We start from the raw sequence: 16,490 nt of genomic DNA, 5'->3' as shown, positions 1-16,490 counted from the left end.
ACTTCTCCAGTGTTCTTATGTATGCATGCAGTGTATGTAGCATGACATCTTATAGATAAATGTGAAACTATGATTTAGGGAGATGAATTTAAATTAAAAATATTTGGAAATATGTTTCAAAACTAAAAAAAATTAAATACTGTCCATTAAAATTATAATTTCTAAAACATAAGCAATGATTCACCATCCTTATCATAATGAAATAGATATGACTTCAGATTAGCAAAGAGAGAGAAAAAAAAAAAAAACACTTCCTTTTAAAGTGCTTTGTGACTAGCAAGGATCAGAAAGCATCAGTATTTGTGTAGCAAGATTTTTTGAAAGAAATTTCCGGCCAGAGTATGCAATTTAGGTTCTTGCTGCTGCTTTGTCTTTTTTTTTCCACTCCCCCTCACCTAAATTGCTGCCCTTACTTGCACCACTCATTTGCTATGACCAGGATTTTAATAGCCAGAGAACTATGACTGCACTGTTTTCTGATTACCTGAAACTGAGATCATAGCTAGTACCTAATAAATCTTCACTCTCATTGCTATTCTTGTGTGGCCACATGGCAGCTTAGAACTTCTCAATCAAAATACATAAAGGATAAAAAAGCACAGAACTTTTCAGCAAGATCTACTACAAGGAAGGCCTTTGGCTACTTGCTGCTTTTTTTGGTTTGGTTTGGTTTTATTTTGGAGTCTGCAAACCTAAGGGGTGTTTGGCTTCCTTGTTGTTGAAGAAGGTGCTCAGAATAGGAAGGGTGAATGCAAGAAGCAGTGGGAATCAAAAGGGTGGTCTGAAGCAGAGTCGGGGAATTGGATGCTGAAGGACAAGTGAAGATGGAGAAAGAAAAAGGTAGCAGGATAAAACAGGACATTAACACTTAACTAAACAAAATCACCACATATATGGGATTTTCTGTTATTTGGACTTTCTGAACTTTTCCAAAGAGACTTTTTCCCAAGACATAAACAGTATTTTAGGGATATATAAAATCATTTAAAACCTAATGGAACTGTTTATAGCATAATTCCATGTGAGCATACTGGGATAAGGTACAGATGTTTGGCAGACAGATATTGAAATATGCCTTACATAAAAGTTCTTCTGAACATTTCAGCAGTAGATTCTGTACAGAATAATGCACACAGACGTGTGTGGGTCTTCAAATATTAACTAAAAAGTTCCCACTATGCATGCTACACTGGCAACTGCTCTTTACATAGCTCTCAAGTGGTTTGAGTTCAACCCTGCCAAAAAGGACTTGGCAAGCCAGACATGAGCCAGCAATGTGGCTTTACAGCACTGAAAACCAATGGTACGCTGCCTCCATCAAAAGATATGTGGTTAGCAGGTGGAGGTGGTCCTGCATCTCTGTTCTGCTCTGCACTGCTGAGGCCTCACGTCGAGTACTGTGTTCAGATATGAAGTCCTCAGTACATGAGAGACTTGGACCTCTTGTAGCACATGCAGGGGAGGACTACGAAAATGATCCAAGGGAGGGAACACCTCTCATATAAGGATAGGATGAAAGAGCTGGGGCTGTTCAGCCTGGAGAAGAGAAGGCTCTGGGAAGACCTGATAGCAGCCTATGAGTATCTAAAAGAGGGGCTGTAAGAAAAATGGGAAATGACTCTTTGGTCTGTGGTGGTAGGATGGGGGAAATGGTTTCAGACCAAAGCAGGGGAGATTTAGACTGGATTAAGGAATAAAGTATTTTACTGTAAGGGTAGTGAAGCACTGAAACAGGTTTCCCAGAAAGCTGGTGGATGACTCTTGTTCCAGGGGACATTCAATTTCAGGCTCTGAGCACCTGACTGAGCTGTATGTGTCCCTGTTCATTGTAGGAGAGCATAACTGGCTGACTATTAAAGATTCTTTCCAACTCAAATGATTCTATGATTCTACGCTAAGGTAGGAATTACTTATTTTCATGTTTGCTAGTGTTCAAATTATTTTGATAGTTTTATATTATACATTATGTACCTATTGTGTTTTCATACTTTGTGTTTTTCCATGTTCTGTGAACTTTTCGGAGATTGTGATGAACATTGCACTTCTTTAATGAACATATTTTCATGATGCAGGGACCAAAAATAAACAATATTATTATTCAGTACTAACACCACCTAAAATAAATGAAGGCTAAAAGCTTTTTCTTTGGTGTGCACTCCCTCAAGCTAGTCCACATCTGTACATATTTGTATATGTATGGAAATATGTTGGGACTCCCTGTTTCTGTTCAGTCTGGATTAAGTAAATTTCCTGCTTCACATTCTGTAAACAGTACCAGTTTGGTTACATGATTCATCGTTAAACAATTGAATACATGTGTATCTACACTGCATTCTGTATGTCTCATAATCACTGGGGAAATATTTTAGCACAAAATAGAACAGATTAAGAAAGTTTTTTCATTAAAATCTCAAGAAAGGGAATTTCACCATTATTACTTATGTGATTGGTAGCACATAACGATATAATTTTACTACAGACTAAGTTTTGAAGTGAAGACAACTCAGAGATTTAGTTAATTTATAATGGGTACATATAGTCATCTAGTCCATACAAGTATACATCAGTGAGAACAGATGTTTTAGTTCCTAAGACAGAAAAGCATTGCTATACCCCATGATCAACAAAACTATTAGTCTGAATAAAACCTCTACTCCTTTCTGTGATTACAGACAACTGAATCAATTTTCAATCCTCTTTAGAAGTGCTAAACAGTATATACATTCTACATTTTTAAGACAGTCATCTTGCAAATAACTAAATAAATTTGTCTTGATACATAACACACAGTCTTTAATCAAAAGTGACATAGGTAAAGGAACTACAACTGCACAATGAAAAACCAGTCACACTTTGTAATCTGAGACTGTTTTCTAGCTAAAAAAATGTATCAGAAATTACTCTTTTGTTGTCTTTAAAAAACTTACTAAACTAGAACTGATTTTCTAAAATGCACAACATAAAAGAATGATCCAGTCAGTCTTCTCCCAGTAACTGTGCCCCAGAATCTTGGCTCTACAGTCAAAACTTGGCAAGAAGTGGACAGGACCACATACAATGGAAAACCACCCAAAAGCATCATGACATTTATTGTACTTAAGAGAATGCAACCTCTATCTGAGCCCTATTGAAAAGGAGCAAATACTCTGCAAAAATATGAGTCAAGTTCCCCAAATATCAGGGTATACAAAGATACAATGAAGCCAACATCCAACAAAAAACTGCATTTAGCATTTCAGTTCAAGCTTTTTCCATTTCTGCTCTAATTTTAGAATAGGAAGAATAGATGCCAGTAGGCATATGATTGAGCAAAGTCATTCATTAAATATACATGGACCCATTGTATTCACATAGGAATGAGATATCTTGTCCAGTAAAGGAAATAAAACATCATTAAGAAAATTGTATTGTAAAGATAGTTATTGTGCTTCTATCTACAGAATTGTCTGAAGGCTGAAGAAGCTATACTTTGTTTTAAACTTTTTAAAAATGCCTGAAGCATTTTATGTCATGTGAGTATTAAACATGCAGCTAGCTCAAAATTTGCTGTAATGTCACCAAAGCGGAGCACTGAGTGTGAGGTAGTCATTAGCCTATACACTACATTTCAATAGCTTATGGTCAAATTCTACATTTTACTGGAGAAGACTAGCTGTGGCCATGCCTCAAGTCTTGTTCTACCAAAGCATTCTTCTCTTGGCAGTTCCCCTATACCCATGCTGCTAATTCTACCCACAGCAATGCTCTTCACATGGCTTCCAGGATGGGATCCTACATTTACTTTGAAGTTTTGGCAAAACAAGGAATCTGTTCATTCTTATCTACCTTCACTGTGAAGGAAATAATTTCAGCTTCTGCAGACAATATTTCCAGCTTTTCTTTCCCAATTCAAATGGTTGTGAACTACTATTTCTGCTCAGTGGATATAATTACTACTCTTTTTTCATTCATCTGTTAAATTAACATGCAGTGAAAAATATCTACTTGACATAGGCAGGTACTTCATTTAGAGAAACATTCTGCTCCATATATACATTTTTATATATATTTATAAATTGGAAACATGATCTCATGATTACAAATATTTTTGTGGGGATGGACTGTGCTGCTGAAAGCTTTCAAACAGTGCTTTCAGACGGTCAGCCTTGTATTCTAACTGTTCCACACTTTGAGAAAGATAGCCTGAATAATTAAAAAAAATCTGACATCTTGCAGCAACTTATAGACATTGATTGCAAAATTGCAGATCACAGTAAATTAAAGCGTAGCTTATATAAATTCCTAATTTATAAAATTCATAATGGAAAGGGAAACTGACCTTCAAGTCTGACATTACAAATCTGTTGTGCTAAGAAAAATGTAATATTCATTCTTTATTTGTACTGTCTCACAAGACAGCATGAAAATGTAACATTTGCTAATGCCACCTGTGTAGACATCAGCTGATATTGTCATACAGCTTTAGGACACAACTCATCAGTACTTAATTTTACTTATGTAAATTAAATTTGCAAACTAATATTATTTCACATTGTGTCGTAAAGTAAGATACATTAGGACTCCAACATGCCTCCTTTATTTAAGGGAAATTTAGTGATAAAAATAGCATAAAAATTAGATAAGTCTTTACCTGAAGGTTCTCATCTTAGTGTCAAAAAAGACTTTTCATTCTCAGTTATCCACTGTGGTTGCAGGACCATAGCAATTTTAGGCTATAAATACAGTATTAGCTCGTCTCAGTGATATATTTTCTTATTCTGTATTGGAGTCTCTTTCTGATCTATATTCTAGAACAGCTCCGGTGATATTAACACTTGCCTTGGAACTAGGTTTGATAGCTTATGGTTAGATACAATATTTAAGTTTTAATATACAGGCTGGATTTTTACTATTCTTGACAACTCTATATCTTGCTTTTATATCTCTGTGTATTATTTTTATGTTAGCATCTGAATTCTCTTTAAAATTTTAAACTAGTAAGATACTGAAACAGAAAATTCGGAAAAATTATGAAGGAATATTAAAAGCCGTCGCGGTTTACAATGAGGTAAATGAGATGGGGCATTTTTGTTGTATATCGAGAAGTAGGATTATGCTTGAAAGGCAATAATTCCTCTAGCCACTTATAAAAAAGCTATGCTATTCTTTATTTCAGTCCAGGAATGGAAATTTAACCCAGTTCTCTCATCTGGAAAAACAGTAAATTTCTGAAGTGTAACAGGACTAAAATATTTCTTGCCCTACTGGAAAAAAAAAAAAGTTGCAGTATTCTGAAAGAAAAAAAATTACGAATGCAAAGAGAAATTTGAATGGTAATTTGATTACTAATGAGACCCTATGCTCCTATCACATGACACTTGTGGGACCATTTGGGTGGTCTTCAGCTTAACCTTGGTGTTAGAGCTCCAAGTTATTTAAAAACTCATTATCATAACAGAGTGAGGTCCTTTGATGACAAAGAATCAAGGGTGAATGATTAGAGATTTGTATTATGTTAGCTAGTGATTAATGAGAAGTCAGTGTCTGAGCTTATAACTAAGACAAGTCCTTAATTAAACAACAGGTTAGCTAACAAACATCAGAGGAAAGAGGCTGTGTGAAAGACTGAAGCCATGCTTGCACTAAGACTGATTAACACATATCCAGCTGATTGGCAAAATGTTTGTCAGAAGGCTTCAACGGTATTTAATTTCATCTAACGACTTAAGGGGACAGATATAAGAATGATTGGAGGAGTGTTGGCATTTGTCCATTGGAGCTCATTCTATATTATTCAGATATTTTCTGAATATATATTTTGCTTAATATAAATTAAAATAGTACATATTAAAGAACTGTAAATTAATCATTTCAAAAATTAATTTATGCATTTATTTTTATTTTTCCTGTGCTCTGTCCAGCTTTGCTTGTGCCAGTTTAAGAAAATCAGTTTTCCTAATTTTTCAGCAACAACAAAGTCGTTAAAAAGGACTATAATATGAACTCGTTTTATGTTGCTGTTATTATTGGTGATGATGTATGAAAGATTTCCAGAGAACCTAAAATACTAGCAGCAGCAAGTGGCTCGGCTGGAATTTTTAAGATAGACAACAGTAATTCTCTTTCAGCTGCTGGTCTCCCCATGGCCAAATACAACACCTAGTTGTGCAGTATTCTGCCTTTGTTTTTCCCCCTCACAGTCACGCTAGAAATTATTACTTGTACTTACTTCTTTTTTCAAAGTCCATAATTTTCAAAGAGATTTCTACTAACACATGACTGAGATCTGTTCTCCAAAATAGATACTTGATCCTCTATCAGAAATCTTCAATTTTATCCTCACACTAGTTGTTCTCATGTAGAAGTTTTCTTCTTTCACTTGATTCCTCCAGGTTTTCTCTTTTCAGCTGATGAAAGATATAAAATAGATTGTGCACCATTCAAAGACAGTACCTAATGTTTGAATTTGAACTTGCTCCCCAGTCTTAGGAACATGCAACAGTAGATTGAACAATCCTTGTTACTGCAGTTGTGGATGCTATTCAAACGTTTCTTATTCCTGTCCTAGCAGCTTCTTCCTACTCCAGAGAAGAAGGCAAACATCATATCATTGCTATTTATTGAGCTGAAGACACAATCTAAGATCTGAATTAACTGCAAATATTATAGCCTGTTAAAATTAAACATGTGCTTAAGCTAAGTGAATTCTTATTGAATGTTTGCATCATGTAGCAGAGGCTGGTTTTGTTTTATATCTGAAAAAGTTAAATTAGTTTTCTTGGGAACTGCTAGCAGCGGTACTCCAGCTGAGCAAAGGCTTAACATTCAAATGGTGTTTTCAGCTCTTGCAGGATAGAGGAACAGGGGCTGTGGCTTAGCCCAAGTTCTGAACTACTGGTATTTGAGCACAGTGAACTCAATTGACTCAAAGCCATCTCTGTCACATTTGCATGAATTCTGCCTAGAGACCAGCCCTCACTTTAGTATCACTTACATTGAGTAGATGGCTTGAGCACAACCTTTGAGTGCTATGCTCAGAAAAGAAAGCAGGAGAACTTTCTTGTTAAGTCCTTGACTGGAGACACAGAGATTGGAGTCTGGTACCTGTTTAACTAAAGAAATTCTGCTTCTTTGTAAAATCACTCAGAATTTATAGCAGAAATTTCCCTTTGTTCATTATTGTCACATTCACTTACTCTTCTGTGAAGGGAAATTGACTAACAGAGATGTGGCAAAATAGTTAAACCAATCTAACTGCACCAGTGCAGCTCACCATGTGGTCATTCTGAAAGTGATTATATGGGATGCACATGATTTTGTTCTGAATAAGAGTGACCAGATGGAGGGCTCCACCAGGAAAACTAAGAGACTATTTAACTTTTAGACTTTATTTAACTCAGATTATTTAACTTCCCTGTTCTGTTATAATACTACTAGCAGGTAACCAACCTTACCCTAATCTAAGGATATTAGATGTGAAATAAATTACACCATTTTTCTGCTCTCCATCTATACTGCTTCATATTTGCACACGATAAACTCATTTGTAAAGCCAGAGATGGATGTGTAACTGGTTTTGGTTATTTTGATCATATGGAAATGTTATTGAGAGCATCATGTAGAAAACAGGACTAGTGGATGATTTTTTTAAATAAATTTATTTTGTGTTTAGAATAAAAACTTTAAAAGTTCATAGGTTGTTTGAGAATTTGTGATCCAAGTCACATCTGACAGGCCCTTATAAGAACACATTTTTTTATTGCATTGTATACTTCAAATCTGCAACTTGTTTCTCCTTTTAGTGCAGGGTGCTATTATGAAACTACTCACATTACTCCCAGAGGGTAAAAATCTCTTTAAAATTTGCAAACCTAAAGTAAATTTCAAGCATACATTTTCTGAACTCATTACACAGTTCTCTGGTAACAGAGCTCTTAGCACACTTCTTTTTCAAACCATACAAATGGGTTTTCATTTATAAATATTTTGTTTGAGAGAGTAAATCTTGAAGATTAAAAAACACCAAAGGAATTGTTCAGACCAGCATCGTCCCAGCTGAACTATAAAAATCACTCCTTCATATATTTGGCTCTGGAAATATATGTTTCTACAACCTCCCTTTCCTTCTACCCTGTTCTTTCCTGGTCCCCTCTGCTCTGATAGCTTATTTAAAATCTAGAAGCCAGATACTCAATTAATATGATGATCTTCATATGCAACATGCAAGAATTCACCCCATAAGATATGTGATCAATAAGAAAGTACTTGAAAAATATTACTGGGGACAAAATTAATATGCTGGCTGCTTTCTCTTTACTACTGGCATTGCATACCCTTTTCATTTTCACTGTGTGTCCATTTCAGCATTTATGACACAAAAAGATATTTTTTTAATTCTGGAAAAAAATATTGGGAAGGAGCTCATTTTTAAGTAATAGTTAAAATCTAGTAACGAAAACAGGGAAATGGTTTCAATTTTCATTATGTTTAGGGTCATTTGACACAGATTCAATGTTCATATAAATTTAATAAAATCTGTAAAGGAAATTCAAGTAACAGCTGTGAAAAGAATGTGATCAATAAGAGCCAAAATAAGTGTCACTTTGAAATTTGCCAACTGCTGATGGATAGTTAAATGAATAAAACTATAATGTCACTACCAACTTTGAAGAACAGAAAGCCCAGAAAAATCAGTCACTTGAATGACAAAAACAATGCATGACAGCAAAGCTGCAATAGATTCATAGATTTATAGATACAGTAGGTTGGAAAGGACCTACAAGATCATCTAGTCCAAGCATCCTCCTATCACCATCCCTACCCACTGAACTACTAAATCAAATCCTTTAGCACCTCATCTAAACGCTTCTTGAACAGCGCTAGGGATGGTGCCTCAACCACCTCCCTAGGCAGGCCATTCCAGTGCCTGACCACTCTTTCAGAAAAGAAATGCTTCCTGAGGTCTAATCTAAATCTTCCCCAGCGCAACTTGTGGCCATTCCCTCTCGTCCTGTCGTTATTTATCAAGGAGAAGAGGCCCACCCCCTCCTCACCACAACCCCCCTTCAGGAAGTGGTAGAGTGCAATAAGGTCTCCTCTGAGCCTCCTCTTCTCCAGACTGAACAATCCCAGCTCCCTCAGCCGCTCCTCATAAGACTTGTGCTCCAGACCCCTCACCAGTTTTGTTGCCCTTCTCTGAACACGCTCCAGGGCCTCAATGTCCTTCTTGTAGTGAGGGGCCCAAAACTGAACACAGTACTCGAGGTGCGGCCGTACCAGAGCTGAGTACAGGGGGATGATCACCTCCCTGCTCCTGCTGGCTACACTATTTCTAATACAGGCCAGATAGTTATTCTGTTAATTTTATACTTCTTTTTTTACTTGAAATAACCCATAATGTGAGTTTATCATACTTCTGATCTTTTGATAACAAAGTAATGATAAAATTATGTTAAATATCTCTCCTAATTCTTCAAATGTATTTAAAACGCACTCCTTATCTTGTGGATTCAGATGAGTTATTCATCCTCCCGTAACACTATTAAATCTTCATCTTAAAAATAAAAACAACCCCTAATGCATGTTTTCTTCATTTCTGAGTGTCTCTGTTTTATGCTGTGGTGGTGCCCAGGAAATGGAAGTACCATAGCTTTGTCTCCAAACTGGATGACAGTAAGGAGCAGAGAAACTCATGGGACAACATATTCCACTGCATTTTCAGCATATCAGTGTATCAGCATAAAGGTATTTAATATGACTAGACTTAGAAAAGAAGAAAAATAACTATATTGATGTAATCTTCCACAAAATGCATTTAAAATCTGTTTTTCACAGGTATAAGTCTACACTTTAAAATGCTACATCAACTTATTTCTAATGGTGAGGTGAAGTTTCCTTGACAATTTTACAGCAGCTCAGCTGTGGTTTAAATGCAATAAACTATTGCATTAATCTGAGAGAAATTAAAAGAAATTTCAGTGACTTCAGTGGATTTTGACTGAGGAGGTAAATCTCTAGTATTGTGGTTCCTATTATAAATCCTCTACATATATACTGCTTTAAAACACTTTCATTTGGTATTAGGTGAACAGAAAAGCAGAAGTAAAAGGTGATGGTAGGCTGTGGAGATGTTGCTGCTGTAATAATGGTAGTGTGTATAGTAGTGAAAATCACTTTAATTTCCCTGTGTTTCATTCCTTATCACTTTTATGCTTATCAGTTTTTATCAAAAGCTGTTAGAAACAACTTGGAATTAGTTTCTTGCAATTGACACTTTTCAATATACAAAGGCATTCAGCTTCAAATGAGATATCTTAAATTCCAATAATGCAAATGTACATGTGCTAGAGTGACCCCAGCAAACTAGAGTGACCCCAGCAAACTTTTCTCAAAGAATCAATGGTGTTACCAGAACAACCCTCAGGGCCCCAACGTTTGTTTGTAATATGCATACATCTAGCTAAAATCAGCATCTGAATTACCGAAATATGTTGCATTACATACCCAAATAGTGTAAATCAGCGTAACTCTGCTGAAGTCAACCTAGGGAAGCTGATTTACAACAGCAGAAAACCCAGCTTGCTTCAGGTTTACCATGCTTTCTGCTTATTAATGTGTTTCGTATTTTGTCTTCTTTAGCTTCAGAAAAATAGTTTTTTTCATGGGCTGAATAAACTCGTAACCATGAAAAGGAAAATCAGAATACTTATGAAGCAATTGACTGACTTCCTCACAGGAGGAGTCACAGAAGTAAACTAAAGCTTGGTCAACAGTAGCAGGTAGTGTAGAATAATGGGGGCTGAAGAGCAAAATGCATGATACGTTTCAGGAAACTGCTTTGGACTATGTCTAATCTGATCCCATGAAGTGAAACAGCACCTGGATCACATTCTCTGCAGTTTTGGAGTGTCCCTTCAACTGGAATTTGACATAAAAGAGACCCAGTTCCGACACCCTGAGGCCGTGCTGCAATGTAAACCAAAGTTGCTGGGGCTGTGGGAGGTGTTTGCTTTTTAAGCTCTGTTGTGAGTCAAACTGAAATGGCTACGTAGACTCCCTCTAAAATCTCAGTCATTATTTTGCTCATCTTCCTTTAATTCTAATCTAAATGTTTGCATTGTTGACATCATGGATACAGCTTTGTCCTTGGCCATATCTGAGCTTGTTCTTGAAGATATCTTACTCTTGAAAACTGACTGCAGCTTATAACCAGTGTCTCTAGTTGTAAACAGAGAAGTGGAAAGCAACCACACTTTTTATCTCATTTTATGTTTTCAAATCATTATTATCAATTGATGTGTCATTACTAGTTTTGCTTTTTAAAACTCAGTGTACTTGTCAACCACTCCTTTGATGTTTTCTGACAGGGTAATACCACTTATAGCTTCTGTTGCGCTGCACTTGTCTGAAGTTACACTATTGCATAACTTATTGTTTCTTAAGTCTTGAAAGTATGCAATATATGAGCTAAGTGACTGCACAATAGTTAATTCTAAGATAAAATACAGTCTGTTTTTAGAAGCCTACAGAAAGAGCACTCACATTTATTAGGAAGAAATATCAAAGTGGGGATGGACTGAGTTAGTTTTTACATATCAATAGATATCAGCTAATAGCATTTTTCTCTAAACTATTTTCCTATTGAATGCAATGTAAATGGGATCAGGATTAGGTTGATTTTCCCTCTTTAATCTATTCATTGCAAATCATACAGATGACAATGGAATTTGCATGTCCATGCACAGTAGCCCATGTTGTAGTAGAACTGAATGGTTGTTGAGTATTAGATGCATTATCTGTGCAAGATCATGCTGAGCCCAAAGTTAAAGTATAACTGAGAATATCATGAATAGAATTTTTAAATGGTTAGTTCACAATATGTCTTCATCTTCCAAGTTTAATTATACAATTGTTTGCAATATCATGGGCAAGTATAAAATGCAATTAAATTAAAAGATTTAGCAGTTTTATGCACATGAATATGCATTTTTAAAAGGAACCCATATTTGTTCTATTTGGTCTTCTGAAAATTATCTGGGAAGGTTCTGAGTATTTCCTACAAAGTGATAATTCTTGTAGCCCCTGGTATTGCAAAGAATTCAAGAATCTTGCTGTACTGAAGCTTTCAGAGGAAATTTGAAGTTATTTGTACGGTGGTCAGAGTAGTGAAAATAAAACTTTTCATTTTCTAACGTGGATAAAAAAATTGAAGCAGAAGAACTTACACCTTTATACAAACTTTTGAAGTTTTTAAAATATATAAATCAAAGACTTGTGAAATCAGTGGTCGAATGTCTATGTGGTTTTGCGTGAGGTTTGTAAATATAATCATAGCTTAAGTAACTACTTGAAGTTGATTTGTAGTCAGCATGTATTATATGTAAGCATTTGCAAATAATAAATGTTTAAAGTCCTATCAAGATTAAATTTATTACTAGTCCCATTGTCTGTAGCTTAGACTGTTGAGGGAATTGGTAGAAGATATGTTATTAGTAGTGCTATATATTGAGTGCTCTTCCAAAGTCTCCTTGTCTCCTTTCATCACACTTTAAAAATCATTCCCTAAATTAACAAAGATACTATGAGAGCTCTTTTAAACTGTTCAATTACGTAGAAGCACACTAACTTTTCCTCTTTTTTTTTTTCTCTTTTTTTATGGGGGTTAATCTTCAGGGATGAAACAGATTACCAGCTTTTGAACCAATTTAAGTAGAACCTCCAGAAACAAAGCCAGGACAAATAATTATTGGCAGTTCACAGAAGGTATTCTATGCCCACAGCTCTGCAGGATACCGTTGAAGTCAGTTCACTTGCCTTAATGGGAAACACCTGTGGTCTGGAACAGACGACAAAAAATCAAACTAACCATGTCTGAGACATTCAAAGTAATTCTGAAAACAAAACCTCTCCTCCTGTCCCTCCCTTCTTCCCTCTTTCATCTGCCCCCTCCAGAAAGCCTTTCCAGACTGTCACTGGTGTTCCTTCTTTTCTTCAAAACAGACGTGAAAGCTTATTTTCAAGATTATAGGAAGGATGTCAAGGAATTGCAGTTGCAATGTTATATCAGAGGAAATCTTGCTACAAACAAAAACATGCTTAATAAAGGCTCAGTTGGAACTTTCTTTTAACTAGCTATTAAAAGTGAATGTAAAGCAACTGAAAATGCTTAACAGAAATAATGCTTTAATACACTGTAAACAAATTAATCTTTAAATTCAAAGCATTTTTGCTTTTCTGTTGCAATTTCACGGAATAACAGAATTGTAGGGGTTGGAAGGGACCTCTAGAGATCATCGAGTCCAACCCCCCTGCCACAGCAGGTTCCCTACACCAGGTCGCACAGGTAGGCATCCAGGCGGGTCTTGAATATCTTCAGAGAAGGAGAATCCACAACCTCTCTGGGCAGACTGTGCCAGTACTCTGTTACCTTCACGGTGAACAAGTTTCCACTCACATTTGTGCAGAACTTCCTATGCATCAGTTTGTACCTATTTCCACTTTTCCTATTAAACACACTGCTGAGAAGAGTCAAGACTTGTCCCTTTGCCTCCCGCTCCTTAGCTATTTATAGATGTGGATCAGATCCTCTCTGAGTCTTCTTTTTTCAAGCCTGAACAGACCCAGGTCTCAGCCTTTCCTCATAAGGGAGGTGTTCCATGTCCTTTATCGTCTTTGTGGCCCTTTGCTGGACTCTTTCAAGGAGATCCTGCTCTTTTTCATATCGGGGTGCCCAGAACTGGACACAATATACCAGGCAAGGCCTCACCAGCGTAGAGTAGAGGGGGAATATACTGGGGAGAATGGACTTCTGTAGGTATTTTAATAGGCTATTGAAGCTCTAGTAGAGAAAAAAATACATTCTGGATGTTTACACACAAGCACCAATTTATGTAACACATTTAATTTCATTTGGAAATTTCAACTACATAACAATTATATTTAATTGCAAATGTAAGGTCCAGTTGCTGAATTGAAGTGTGATTCACAGTTTGAAGTGGTCTGCAACTTTGCTAGCACTGCAGGTCCTAGAAACCATAGTTTGAAGTATAGATTCAGCTACAAACTTTAATCAAGTTAATCCCTGGTAAAATACATAACAGCATTTTTTCCCTTTATTTTAGATATTTATTCATACGTATGCATCTTTGACATTTTTCCTCTCTTTACTACTTCTTATTTTGTAATTTCAACAGAAATACTAAGAAGAAGTCAGAGAAAAAGTTGATTTTAAACATTCACAGTTGCAGACAAGAGGCCTTGACATGGCAAAATGTTGAAAGATCGCAATTCCTAAACTCAAAATATTTAGAGGTCTAAAATATACCAGACTGCGAATTAACATCTACATTTGCAATGTTGTTCAAGTTTTAAAGTGTCACAGCACATAAAAATACATCTTTTCTCCCTTAAGACTAGTAGTTGTTGTATAAGTGTCAGAGTCAAGCTACAGTGGAAACATGAATACTTTGAATATGCATTCACAGTATAGAAATAATATGAAATATAGCTTTCATCTGACTCTTCATGCATCCAGGAAACAGATTTATTCCACCTTTTTAAATACTAAAAGGAAATGTTTTGGACTTCAGAAATGCTTTTAATCAGTTTTTCCATATCCAAGGTGACTGTCATCATATGCTGATGATTGCTTAAAAAAATAAAATAAAAAGCAATTTGGGAAAACAACCAACACAACAGAGGAATGAACAGAGAAAGTAGTTCCAAAATACATAAAGATAGCCAATTTCTGAAAAATATAGTAATCCCTGAAGGTATCAGGTGCAGCCTGAATTCTTTTTAGTCAAAAGGGTTTCCTTTCCTGTATTTTTCACCATACCTTGATGTTGAAATAACTTTTTCTTTGATTATAGAGACACAAAGGTAGCTCTGTTCCATGTTACCCTTTAATACGGCTCTAAGATTCATTAGGTCAGAAAGCAGTCTGCAGAGTATCTTGCTAAGTAGTTTCTTGTCTGATATATCCCATTCCCATCCAAATATCTGATGTCAAAAGGTTCTAGGTTACCCAGCTCTGCTTTATAACCATTTTCCCAGCAGCTTGTACATGGTGTCATCCAGCTGCCTTGACTTAGTTTTTCTGTCTCTCACCAGCCACGTCAGGCAAACTGGGTGGAAAAGATAACAGCGCTGTCCACAACTAAAATGCAAAACCTACCCAAATAGAGAAATGAGGCTTAATCCGTGGATAGCACCTTTGAGAGAACAGCTGCAAGGGTGGAACCCACAAACTCCTCAAGTATGCCTCAGGCTTATTGGAGGAACAGTCCTGTTCTTTGCAGGAATTTAAATGGCTAGGTCTAAAGGACAAGCACTTAATTTGTGCCCTTTCTGGGCTTCAAGTAGCTGGTTCAAATCCTGGGAAAATTATGAAAAAAGCCACAGCACACAAGGGAGGTTTCTTTGTGAATTTAGTCTCCTTTTGCTACAAATGCAGAGGATCATGATGCAAAATCAGGTAACTACTTTTTTAACCCAGTGTACTGAGATTATTGTGTGACAGTGCAGCCAAGTGAGGACAATGCACCAAATATTTTATTAGGCACCTGCAAAAGATAGGGTAGGATAATGATCCTGATTAAGTATGCAGTGTAGCTGTACCTGGATCAACTGGGGACAATTTTAGGGCCCTATTTCCAACATTACCAGCCTTTTAGGCATGAAATTTCATTTCCAGGTTTATCAGTAATATGATCTTGTGGACAGGGAAACATGCTGCAGATGGGGAACAAGTACAAAATTCATTTATTTGAGAATAAGAGCGAGCCAGACATTTGTTTATTTATTTATTTAATTTTGGTCAGGTTTCTTCTGTGTTACATTTCCGTTATTCTCTACAACTCTTTTTTTTTTTTTTTCCTTTTTCTCTTTTTAACTGGAGGTGTAACAGCATGGATTCCAGGTCTGTAAAATGCTGAGAAGGATGAAATGCTGCAGTGGGCATTTCAGAAACCACATTAAGGCGAGCCTAGGACAAGTTGTTGCTATAGTGTAATCTTTCATTACCTATTGATGCTTACAGTTTACTTTTGTAAATGAGCAGCACCTTGTAAAAGTTCTCTCAGATCTGTAACACCTATTATGCCAGGATCATCTTACCCTGAAACTCCATTGTTGGTTTTTTTTTTAAAGAGGGGAAGGAGGAAGACAATTAAAGAAATAGTGTTATCGATAGGAGGAGGCTGTTCACTGTCACATCAGTCCACTTCTAAGCAATTAGTGTTGAAAAAGTTAGAAAAGGCTTAGCTGTGACACAAATCAGGATTATCACACTAAATTCAGCAGAGTTGCACAGACAAAACTGCATTATGGAAGAGAGGACAAGTATGCAAGTGTTATCGAAATGTAGACACTTTTATATAAAACCTTTTATGAAAACTGGAGAAAATGCTTAAGAGCAGATAATCCACATGAAGGGCTAATCTACATAATATTTAGGGTTAAATATCAATGTATGTCATATGATCAGTAGTATAGCAACAATTAATTTCAGG

This window comes from Cyrtonyx montezumae, unplaced genomic scaffold (genome assembly GCF_038088225.1).
Source record: "Cyrtonyx montezumae isolate F1298 unplaced genomic scaffold, pur_monq_1.0 scaffold_1, whole genome shotgun sequence".
Lineage (NCBI taxonomy): Eukaryota > Metazoa > Chordata > Aves > Galliformes > Odontophoridae > Cyrtonyx > Cyrtonyx montezumae.
The sequence above is the reverse complement of the archived record's forward strand: the minus strand, read 5'-3'. Positions refer to the sequence as shown.